The sequence below is a fragment of the Mesoplodon bidens genome (assembly GCF_964165515.1).
Source record: "Mesoplodon bidens genome assembly, chromosome: 1".
Classification (NCBI taxonomy): domain Eukaryota; kingdom Metazoa; phylum Chordata; class Mammalia; order Artiodactyla; family Ziphiidae; genus Mesoplodon; species Mesoplodon bidens.
In genome coordinates this window covers 15,126,179-15,139,008 of record NC_138176.1, presented here as the reverse complement: position 1 = coordinate 15,139,008, position 12,830 = coordinate 15,126,179, and positions in this window count along the sequence as shown.

Here is a 12,830-nt window from a genome sequence, read left to right as displayed (position 1 = left end):
CGTTCCGGTTGGGGCCGAAACCCGGTTCCTGCGCCCTTACCCGCCGCTCGGTCCTCTGCTTGCTCCCTGGCGTCCGCGCCGCGCACACACACTAGCCCAGCGCCCTGGCGTCCGGCGCATCAACGCTGCCAGCCAGGCCGAGCGCACGGGCCCGCAGCCCCGGAGCGCCAGGGCAGGTGCAGCCCCGCGCCGCGCACGCCCCTGGGCCCCAAAGTTGAGGGGCGCCTACAAGACGGGTAGAGGGGAGTGGGGGAGCGGCGGCGGGTTCCCAAGCCGACAGAATGAGAAAACTCTCTCCAAATGCCACCAACCTGGGCTCAATCGACCGTTTCCAGCTGCGGCGAGAAGCCAGTTTATTTATTTATTTATTTGGGGGGGGGGGGTGTTCTCGCCCTCTCCTTCCCTTTCCAGGCTCACGTCTCTGCGCTACGAAGAAAGATGCAGTAATCTCCGAGAGCTCAGAAGACCGAGTTGGGCCAGGATGATTTCCCAGCAGAGCCCCGGCTCGGATGCCCTTTAGGGATGTTAATGTTTATTGGGAGATGCGCGGCGGGCAGCGGGTTCCGAGGCCAGAGTTCTTTGCCAGAGGCCCCTCCGCCTGCCCCTGCCCCTGCCACCCCGCAGCACACAGCCAGCCCCCTCTGATACTCGCCGGCAGGGACGCCGCAGATACACACACTCGCGGGCGGTGGGACCCGGGGCCAGATTCCGCCAGCGCGCACAGGACACACAGCGCTCTGCAGCCGGCCGCTAGCGCCGCTAGTCTCTCTGTCTCTCTCTCTCTCTCTCTCTCTCTGTGTCTGTCTCTCTCTGTCTCTCTCACACACACGAGGGCACAAGGGCTTTCTTTCTTCGTCCTAGCGCAATCAAGCCAGACCCTTCTTCCGAACATAAAGTTTTTCCCCACGTCACTCGCGGATGTGACTCAAGACTTGGCGTGTTAAAAACACACTCAGACCCAGGCCCTCGGAGCTGCGATCGCGGGATGCGCCCACCCAATCATCCACCAACGCGCTCACACTCACACATGCACACGCAGCCTTCACCTCTCTCCTTGAGCTTGTACAAGGAGACAAAAGCGGAACCCCTGACCCACTGCATTTAAACCGCGTCAGACCTGGCTTTGGGAAATTTATAAACTGACCTCCATCTTAGCTGTTTCAAAAGTAAATTTTAAAATAATAATAAATGTAAAGGTTCAACACACGCACAGCCCTTCACCCCCATCCTTGGGACCACTCGTTCTCAGCCGGGCTGCCGACCCGCCTACCGCGCCCTGAACACACGCTCCCCTCCTCACACCCCGGGCGGGGGGGCGCCCGGGACACCGAAGTCTACACTGTGTCCAGAGAGGAGTCTGGGAAACAGCCCGCAGTGGCAAGCTCATCCAGCCGCCCAGGACTTGTATTGGGGGTCTTTGCTGATGTCTAAGTTCATCTCTTAGGGAAACAGTTTGAATCAAGGGTGGGTGAGCCCAGCTGTCAAATATGCAAACCCATCGTACTAGACAATGGGCTGCCGAGGAGAGAAAAGGTCTAGGGGTGGGGCTGGGGGTAATTGAAAAGGGCAAGGGCTTTGGTTGAAGTTTGAAAGCGGGGTGTAAGAGCGGGGAGAAAAGGAGGAGGAAGGGGGAGGGCTGGGTAGCTCTCCATTCAGCTAGACATCAGCCAGGCGCGCCCCTTGGTGCTGCGGCGGCCACTCTCTTGCGTGCGGTGCTTTGTTTGGAGTTTGTCTGCACGTCAACTGGCGCCCCAAACCCCGGGGACATCCCACGGATCTGCGCTCCTGTGCACGTGTTCCTCGGGGGCAGGGATGAGGAGACTGAAGCCCCCATCAAGCACCCCCTTCCTCACGCGCGCGAACACACACACGTAGTCACACCACACACGGATTCCTTGTTCACTGTATCAGTTTACACTTGGTTGTTGAGTAAATAAAGCAAACATATGTCACATTTTCGCGACAGATGGTTCAAACCAAGGGCTACTTAAGTTCTCTTTCTCTGGCAGTGGTAACAGTCTAAGTTACAGAGTGGACGAACGGAAATGTGATTGTCTTCCAGTCAGCTTCTTCACGTTAAAGCAGTTTATTCCCATATTTTCACACACAAACTAGAGAAATCCTGGGGAGGTGGTTTTAGTGAGAGAAGTGCGGAAATGTGAATGAAGAGTTTATCTGAAGTCTGTTTCTCCATGGACACCTGAAACATAAAATCCTCTTCCATCACTCCTTTTTATAAGCAGAGGTGAATGTCTCCCTTTGGAAAACTCAGTAACTGGAATCCCAATTTTCAGTGTTTGGCCTATAGCCTATCATTGCTGACCATGTGGGATGGTTGGATGACAATGAGATTTCATTTAAGGACATCATCTGCATCTTTTTAAAGTGTTCTTTGTTTAGAAATGATCCTATGTTTTCCTACCATTCCACAGGCATCTTTTAAGTAAAATTTTAATAGCAAGCAGAAAGGGTGGAATAAAAGTTCTCCAAATGTAAAATATGGGACTTCTTTTAAAATTTTTGTAGCTTCAAGATATTTCTGGGGCTTCCCTGGTGGCGCAGTGGTTGAGAGTCCGCCTGCCGATGCAGGGGACACGGGTTCGTGCCCCGGTCTGGGAGGATCCCACATGCCGCGGAGCGGCTGGGCCCATGGGCCATGGCCGTTGAGCCTGCGCGTCCGGAGCCTGTGCTCCGCAACGGGAGAGGCCACAACAGTGAGAGGCCCACATACCGCAAAAAAAAAAAAAAAAGATATTTCTGAACTATTCACTCACACTAGTCTTCATTAAGTTCTTACTGATGATGAAAACAGACTTTTTTTTTAATAAACCACAAAGTATATACTGTGTTGTCCAATACAGTAGTAGTAGTCACTAGCCATGAGGCTATTTCAATGAAAATTAAATAAAAGAAAAATGCAGTTCTTCAGTAGCACTAGCTACATTTCAAGTGCTCAATAGCCCCCTGTGGCTAGTGGATACCATATTGGACAGCACAGGTAAAGAACATTTCCATCATCACAGAAAGTTCTGTTGAACAGCACTCATCTATAATGTTGGTGTGAAATTAGTTAATGTGGTGTATTTCTAAAGTTCCTAGAATATACTAGAACAGGGCAGGCATAAAGTGGGTGTTTTATAAGGAGCAGCAATAGTAGTTAAGGTTGTTGTGATGATGATGATGATGATGAAGATGATGATGATGTTGATCTTTTGAGAAAGTTGGAGAATCCATGAAAACACAGCCCACTGCTGTGTCTCAGAAGGAGATAAGCAAGCAAAGAAGCTAAGGAAAAGGGAATTATCTCCCAAGGATAGCTGTGTATGGAAAGATGTGGCCCTTACTCCATGCTAAGACTTCTTGTAGTAGGAGCTAAAAAAATAAAACAAAACAAACAAACAAAAAAACCTCTTCTTTGCAACTATATCCACCACCTTCTAAAAGTAAAAGTAAGAGAAATACATGGCTGGAAAGCTCTTGGAATATAGACGATAGAAATGCAGTGTGAATTACTGTATTAGTATTATCTCTGTTTCCTTGGAGCTTATCTGTTCCCATGTGTACAGGACTGATCTCGGGATGAAAGGTGACATTGAAATATCAAATATTGTTAATAATTAGAAAGGTTCATGCCATCCTCTGTGACATGTTTTCTCAGTGGGAAATTGGTTTTAATGCTACAGAATTAGGTTCAATCCACCCATAAGCACATGAAGTAAGCAATTTTCTTGCATTTCTTGATGTAAGTGTATTTTTGTAAGTTAACAGTTGAGTCATGGTGAGTATGACAGTTTTATTCCATGCAGTATTTTGTCTCCTACTTTCATTGCCTTGGCCCTATACAATATAATGCAAAATACATTCATTTTGTCAAATTATACTGCTCAAAAATCACTCAAGGTTTTTTTTTAACTCAAACTAGTCTATCAAAGTATTTGACATTAGACAGTTTGACAGGCTTACCTCCGCAGCTACACAAAACCACTCATTATTACCTAAACGTGCCATGCATTTTTTTTTTTGCTGCAACATCTTTGCCCATGCTGTTCCATCTACTTCATATACACTTCATCCTGATAGATGAATATGTGAAGATCCAGCTCAGCTTCAACAGGCCACTAAGGATAGCAAGGACTCCTGTTTGAAGAATCATTCTCTGTAATGTGTACTCTCACGGACCAGTTAGAATCTTTATTACGAAAGTTGTGACATTGCATTGTAGTTGGTTGCTATATCTGTATCTTCAAATGGAATGTGAGTTCCTTGAAGGCAGGAAGATGTTCTATTCATTTTATTTTTGCATCCCCAGCATCTAGACTGATAAATGACACACAGTCACCTCCAATAAATGTATACCGATTGCATGAATAATGAGTGAGGCTGTTTCTCATTTTCCTCTGACACAATAATTCTATTGAAAGGTTTACATAAAATCCCTTTACTATAGGAATAGTACTAAATATAAGTACCTCATGCAGTTACTGGTATTGCTGTTCCAATAATAGTATCAAATATGTATTATTCCTTTGGGCATTTGACATTTACTTTCTTTTTTTTAACAAAACCCATTATTGTAATAGAATGCTCTTTTTCTGGTTCACTTTAATAGTAACATATGACATATTTCATTTCTGGGAAATGATAGCTTGCCTTAGGTCATATTTTAAGGCATAAAGCCAGAGGCAGAGTAAAGTTCCCACCTGAAGTTCTCTAATCATCTACAAATGTGTCTCTCTCTGGGAGAGGAGGATTTAGAAGGGCCAGATTGCAGCTACCCTGGAGCCTTCATCCTCGAAGGCAAGTTTTTAAAAGCCAAGTTCACCCAAAAGTGTTAAAAATTCTTTTATAAACACATAAGACCTTGTGTAATCTTTTAGGAAAATGAGAAAATAGTATCCATCCAAACCCAGAAGCCTGGTCTAATGGTCTATATGCTGACATGATCTAACCTTCTAGGGCTGTACTTCAACATTTGCCCTTTGGCAATACAGGAAGAGCCAGTTGCTTTCAGATTTCAGAGCCCTTTTCCAGGCTGACTATATTAAGATGTGTCTTTTGAACATTATTTGCAAATGGAGGCTTCTTATTGGCTGTCAAGGTGCCTGACCCCTAGGACCCTATCTTAGGAAACCTCTCTTCCTCCTTAGTTTTTAAGTAATTTTCATTTCTTAGTAGTAATAAGCCAGTGCAAGGATTTTAATGCATCTGTGAAAGAATATTGCATTTCGTGAGAGTTTAAGTCATCTGTACTTTGGCCTTATGCCACAAAATGCATTCAAGGTGTGCAGCCCTGATGAAATAAAGTGCTTGTCGTGTCTTATTGCTTGGATAGATGGCAAAAGATACCCCATCTGCAGGGGACTTGCAAGGTTCTCTTAGTGATTGCCAAAGGTGCTGGATGAAAAGCCCTGTACATTTCATTCCTCTTCATCCAAAAAGGATGGGGAATGGCTGCACTGAAGAAACACCTTTTCTCTCCACTACTCTCCAAATAAGCCCTAAACCCTGTTCCAGTGGGACTGTTCCTTCATAAGGGCAAGAGGGAAGCTTAATCCCCAGCTTTGTCCAGTAATTAGCCTCTCTCTCTCCGGAGGCAGCAAACACAGATGCCGATCCGGATGAGCTTTGGGACGTGGAATGAAAACAGTACTGAAAACACTGACTCATTTCTTCAGAAGCCTTTTAGCAGCCTTTAAGGCAGTAAAAACTTCTGACTTCTATTGCTACTTATTAGGTCTGAAGTGGTGGGATGGGGCCTCTCCAAACAGTGATGAAGCAGGGAAGCAGCAAAGGTGACCAAAAACTTGGGAGTGAGTGGTTCAGAGGCCCCGCCTGCAACAATGCAAAGCTCTGTAGTGAAGCATATCCTTGCCCTGCCACTTACCAGGCGTCTTTCAATAAATGCCATGGAAATGCACTGTTTACCAAAACCAAAACCTCTGGCAGCCCTGCAGTAGGAGCCCACTAACACAATTAGCTCGCAGTTAATGATGAACCCCCCACCAGAACTGATTAAGCCAACAGTGCTCGTAGCACAAAAGATTTGGGCCTGTTTTAAAGCATCTATTGTGTCATCATTTAAAAGTCATTTCAAACTCATCCAAAACTGTTGCTCTGATAACAAATGTAGTGTAATGTTCTTCGAGTTGTTGATTTTATTTCCCCCTGTCAAAAATCTGACGAAAGTCAGTTGAAACTGTCAAGGAGAAAACATCACATGACCTGAGGATTTCCCCAGATTTGAAGTATATAGAAGGAATGACAAATCTGGTATATAGATTATTCTAGCACAAAAGTGAATTAAGATAGTCTAGGAGATACACTAGCACAATGAATATATGAGGCTGCCCTTGACACAGTTCATAAATTTGAGGCCATGACAAAGAATTAACATGAGATCAATTTGGTTTTGATCTGAATTGTCTGTTAAGCTTAAAATACAGAAGGATCAATAGGATGGATATTTGTGTGAGTGTTTTATCTACACATAACCCATATTAAGAGACAAAAAGAATTTATTCTTTTCCCATCCCTAGAGGATCTCTTGGTGGAAAAGCCCCTCTAGCCTTCAATATTTTGTCTCAAGTGTCCGCAGAGATTCACCTTTACTTCTAAGATTTCATTGATTGCTCAGTTGATTTGTGGTCTGATTACTTTGGTTGATTTATTTATTTTCTTGTATCTCTCCAGTAGTGTGGATGGTACTGTGATGTACACTACAAAGGATGCAGGTAAATGACCTCACCTAAGGTCAGGCCCAAATGCTTCCTTCCCAATGGTAGAGAGCCCTAATTACCCCCTAGGATTCTTCTCTCGTCCTTCTAAAGTAGTGCCTTTCAAATTTCAGGCCACGCTCCATTCATTCATCCCAAAAAACATTTGTGGAATATAAAAATGCATTACACAAAGAAGGGGTAAAAATAGTTTCAAAACAGTTTTAATTTCTGTATGTGTATGATGCCTGTATTGTATTGTCATGTAGAATATGTTTCTTATTGTGAATCATGCTTTAAAACCTTGAAAATCACTGCTTTATATTAATCATACTCTGATTCTTATGTGGACATCTGGCCTGCCAGAATAAAGACTATACTTCCGAGCCTCAGTTGCAGCCAGTTGTGGTCCTGTGGCCTGGAACCGATGAATTAGATGTAACAGAAATGATGTGAAGAGTCTCTGAGGGCCAGCCTTACTCTACATTTTTCTGTTGTCTTCTATGCTGCTGCTTGATGTGCTACATTTGACCAGACAGGTGAGAATTGCAACTAGAGATAGCAGAGCAGCAAACAGAAGGGACTTGCTTCCCAGGATGACCTTCTGGAGCAAAGCTGTCTGCCTACCCTGGACCTTCCACCTCCATACTATTACATGGGAGACAAATAAACTTGTCTTATTTAAGCCACTGTTATACTGGGTCTCCAATACAAGCAGGCAATCCTCTGGAACTAGTACATCCAATTTTTAATGAAAAAAGTGAAAGAAGAAAAAATAAATTCAACAGTTATTGCCTGAGCCTCTGTCATGGACCAGCTCCCTGCTAGGTTGCTGTGGGAAATACTGAAGAATATTGGCACTGAAGGAAAGTGTAATCTCATTGATGAGCTGTATATCTGAAATAATCAATACAGTAAAGGAGTGTAGGGTGAGTTGTCAACATAAATGGAAATAAAAAATAAAGCTCTACAGAGTCAGAAGAGATAGGTAGAAAAGAAGAAAATAAGTGGATGCATGGACTTGGGAAAAGGAGAAAAGAGAGGGTAATAGAGTAGCAGGAATGTTCCTAAGAGGTTTTCAACTACTCCAAAGAACTGGAATGAAACTAAAGACGCCCAAATAGAAGTGGTATGTCCCTTTATCCCAGGTCTCCCCAGACCACCCCTCTACAGCGTTCAACCAAGGCTATCAGCAGAGGTCCGTGCTATGGCCAAGTGGCCCATCAAAAGACTTGCTCCTTATCTAGACACAGGCTCACTCCCATTTGTCAAAAGCCCTTGTTACCCCTTGTTACCATCATGACAGACCCAAGGCTCCCTTGTTTGTACCTCTTGCAGGGACAGGATGTTATTCTTGTGGAAAGTTATTCTGGATTTGGTGAGAATGGCTTCCCTAGGGGGTCCCAACCATCCCACCCAGACATACCTCCACTTTAGGAGGCATTGGTGTCGTTCTGCCCTATTCTACAAGATTTCGATGAGGTTCCTAGTATTGCTGTAGGTAATTTGAGCTGCCAGACATGTGAGTATTCTGGAATTCTGTTTTCTGCATACCAACTCAAAGCCATTTGACACTCTGGCTTCTCAACTTGGAAGATGCATGACTTGGAGATGCCTCACTGGCAAAGCTGGGGCCTGTGAAAAGGAAAAGTGTTATCTCAGCAGGCTTGCCACAGAGGTATGTGTTAATTAAGTTAATTGTACCATCAGCGATACAGACGGTGACAGTAACTGCTCCCCATAATGGGGCTGGGTTATTGCCATCATTTATTAGACGTACTGTTTTTCTTAAATGCAGTCACTTTTCCTTATTCTTTAAATGCACACACACACTCACACACACACACACACACACACACAATTTATAGTTTACCAACCACTTCCACATGAATTCAACTACATTATTTGATCCTGATATCTACTCTATGATGGAGAGGTTATTTTCTCCACCGAGCAGATGAGGAAACTGAAGCTCAGAGCTGTCTAGTGACTTGCCAAAGAGTGAACTGCCCAAGGCCACTCAACTTCTTAGTCAAGGAGCCAAGCTCTAAGTCCAGTGTCCCTTCCCATATGCCACAGTGTTTATCGAAGATAACACTTCATGATACTCTGAAGGTCAAAACCCATATTTTTGTATTCTACATTCCCCAGTACATTCAATTGATGTGTTAAATACTAATATAGCTTTGAAAATGATTGGTGAATTGTCTAATTGCTCCTTTCGTGAAATACTAAGGTAGTAACCTCATGAGAATTGATCAAGACCAAACACAATCTGGACAAATAGAAATTTGGATAGTTTGGATTGTTACCCCAGACCCCTTCCCCTACATGCCTCTCCAAAAATATTAGAAGACAGTTGGCTTAACCTGAGTCATTGCCACTGTAACTACTGTGAAGACTAAGAAATGGTTAAGAATGTCAAGTCAGTGCAACCTTTCAGTGAACTAACTGGGACTTCTGTTAAATGTATCCAGTTCTGATGCATCTGAGTGTGCAGAATGTTCATCAGAGGCTTCAGGATAGCTTCCTATCCTACCAAAATGATTCCCTGCTTTGTTGGCTGAGGAGCCATCTTTATGGCTTTGATATACTTAGTGTCCCCTGTCAAACACCAACATCCTTGGGAGAGTTAACTTAGAAGTGTTTTCAGTCAATTTCATTTTAGTGTGACTGAGTTTGAGGCCACTTGGTTGGAAGGAGAAAGGGCTGCAGCACCAAATTACACCATGTTCTGGAGCATATGAGCATCGAGCTCCCAAAAAGAGACCCATTTCTGGAAACTGGTGGTCAGCTTGGAGGTGGTTTGTAACAGCACCCAAATGCTTGAGTGTAATGTTTCTTAAAAAGGTATGATAAATTCCCACTTTTACCTCATGCTCAAGTAAGTTGTAGGAGTAGAGATGGAAAGATTTCTTTGCCAAATAGCTGAGACTCACTGTGTGGCATCTTCTACAGGCTTCTTGGAGGAGTCTTCTTAAATTGTTGAACAGAAGAAATCTGAATTCATTGACAAGTATTTCAACTCACCATGAGTTGGAAAGGGTGTTCAGAGAAGCTGATTCGTGTCTGAATTCACTATTCCCTGTTACTGTAAACACTTATTAGCAAAACCTAATGTGTTGTAGAAAACACACCTTTAGCCTGTGCAGAAAAGAGGTATCGTGGCAGGCCTGGAACCACTATCCTGAGAAAGGCCTGCTTACGAGGTTGGCCCTTGGCTGGAATCGGGGAACTTGGATTTTAGGAGGATTCCCAGCATTTCCTGACAGGAATGACTCACCATGCCTAAAGAGTTTGTGAAAACAATATGCTTTATCCTAAAGACTCACTTTCCTTCTAGGAGTCTAGAATTTTGGACCATGCTGGGAAGAGTGTGACTAGATGACCAGCCCCCAGTAGAAACCTTGGTCACCAAGTGTCTAGTGAGCTTCCCTGGTAGACAGCACTTCACATGTTGCCACAACCCTTTGCTGGGGGAATTAAACGGGTCCTGTGTGACTCCCCTGTGAGAGGACTCTGAAGCTTTTGCCTGGTTTCCTTGGACTTTGCCCCATGTGCCTTTTCCCATTCTGATCTTGCTTTGTCTCCCATCACTGTAATAAATCATGGCCATGGGTGCAACTAGATACTGAATCTTATGCATCTTTTTAGAGAATCATTGAACCTGGGGGTGGTATGGGGGACGCCCAATACAGAAATAGTCTACATGTAATTCATGAAGTGAATAGATAGCAGTAGAAGAGTATGAAGGATTAGGTTGGACCCATCAAGGAAGGAGTGGTCTCACGAGCGTGAGACGGGCCCCATGTTTACAAGGGGCCTGAGTTTGGCTGAATGCTCTGCTGTCACTGTTTTGCAATTCTTAATAATTTATGAGCAAGGGATCCTGCATTTTCATTCTGCATTGGCCCCCACAAATTATACAACTGGACCTTGATCAGCGTGGTAGTTAAGAGAGAAAAGGATGGAATATCTTATCACCCCCAAATGCTTACCCTCTCACCCCTGGCAGTTTTTCACTCAGTTTTCCACAGGGCCTCAACGTCTGCCAGTGAGAGATGCACTTTGTGGAGGAGAACGTACAGGAATGTTAAATGGCTGTTAGGTACTCACAACTCAGGGAGAACTTGTTTACTCATTCACTCACTGCATATTTGCCTCCTTAACACTTAGCTAAGTTCAAAGTCCTGGGTCAGCATTTCCCAAAGCATGTTCTTCAGACTACTGATTCCCATGAAACGCACTGGGGGAGAAAAGCTTTGCTGTCAAATAAGTTTGGGATGCTCTATCCCTGCTTGGAGTTTAGGATATACATTAGCATATTAAAAACTGAAAAGCCTTGCGCTGAAAAGAGCTATTTACCCTTGCATTAGCTTTGTAGAGATGACATAACAAAGTACCACATTTTGGGTGGATGAAACAACAGAAATTTATTGTTTCACAGTTCTGGAGACTGGATGGCCAAGATCAAGTTGTCAGCAGACTTGGTTGCTTCTGAGAGCTGCGAAGGACAATCTATTCCATGCCTCTCTCCAACGTCTAATGGTCCTGATGCAGGCACTCTTTGGCATTCTTTGGCTTGAAGATACCTCACTCCAATCTCTGCCTTCATGTTCACATTCTTCCCATGTGTGTTTGTCTCTGTGTCCAAAATTTTCCCTTTGTATAAGGACACTAATCATGCTGAATTAGACCTCACCCTAATGACCTCATCTTAATTGGATTACCTCGGTAAAGACCCTATTGCCAAATAAGGTCATTCTGAGGTACCAGGGGTTATGACTTGAACATAAATCTGGGGTGAGGGGACACAATTCAACTCATAACAAACTTTATCCTTATTTCCCCAACATATTTAACTGCTTGAGGGCCTAATTCCTGTTAACATCCCATGGAACCAGTGTTTCCCAGCATAGATTGAGAGATGAAGAGTGGAAAGCTTGTGTGGCTGCCTGGCTACAGCCCAGAACACCCAGAGGTGAAGAGGAGGATGTGAAGAAGGGCAGAATGGCAGAAGGTCTGGCTATTGAAGTGGATAGGGGCCAGAAACTTCTGTGGATTCTGCCCTCTGGGTAAAGCAGATGTATCAGAGGTTCATCTAGAGTTTCTCAGGGATTTCTAACCAGGAAAGTGACAGTATTAAACATGGCAGTGGAGATTGGAAAGGGAAGAGGCTGGAGGCAGGGAGACTGAATAATACAGCCTGCAGGGTGTGATGAACTAGAAGCCTAAACCAAGGCAGCTGCAGTGGTGAGGGAGAAGGGCTCCACTGAAAAGGTAGTAAAATATAAAAGATATACTCACACATTCATATTCATACATATAGTTTCATATTCAAAAATGTATTTGAACATATACATTACATATATTACAATGTACATATATTACATACATATGAATATGTATTATTTTATATATAGGATCTTTACAAAAAGATTTCAGAGGAGGTGTCTTTGCCCTTTGAGCCTTTGCTTTGCCTGGCTGGTGGCACTCAGGTGAACAGCTCTCAGAGGGCTGGTTTGGGAGATGTGTCAGGCTGGGAGGATCCTGTTTTGTCCCTATCAGTGTGCCTGTACCGTGCATTCTGAAAGGCAGATGGGGTAACAAGGTCCTGTGTGATCTGCCCCAGTCTCACCTTGCACCCCTCCCCCTCACTCTCCTAAGCTCCAACTGTATTGACCTTCTTTCTGTTCCACCTCAGAGCTTTACAACTTGCTGGTCCCTTAGCCTGGCTCTTGATGTGGCCCTTCTTTTGTTTGGCTGAATATCGTGGCTTCTAAGACCCTTCCTCTGGGAAGCCTTCTCTGCTATCCCCTGGCATTCTCTCATCAGACTTGCAAGCCCTTGTTCAATACATCTTTTTCCTCTAGACTCTGCGCTCTGTGAGGGCAGAAACGTGTCTGCCATATTCTTGTATCCCCAGCACCCAGCAAGGGCCTGGCTCAAGTAGGCACTCTAAATATAAGATGGGTGAATGAATGATTTACTATACACAGAGAATTTGAAACAATGTAATAATGGAAATAACAAAACCAATGGCGGGACTAGATGGTGTGATAGTTTTGAAGTGAGTTTACACCCTTACCAAACGACTTTTAACTTTGAAGCCAAAGT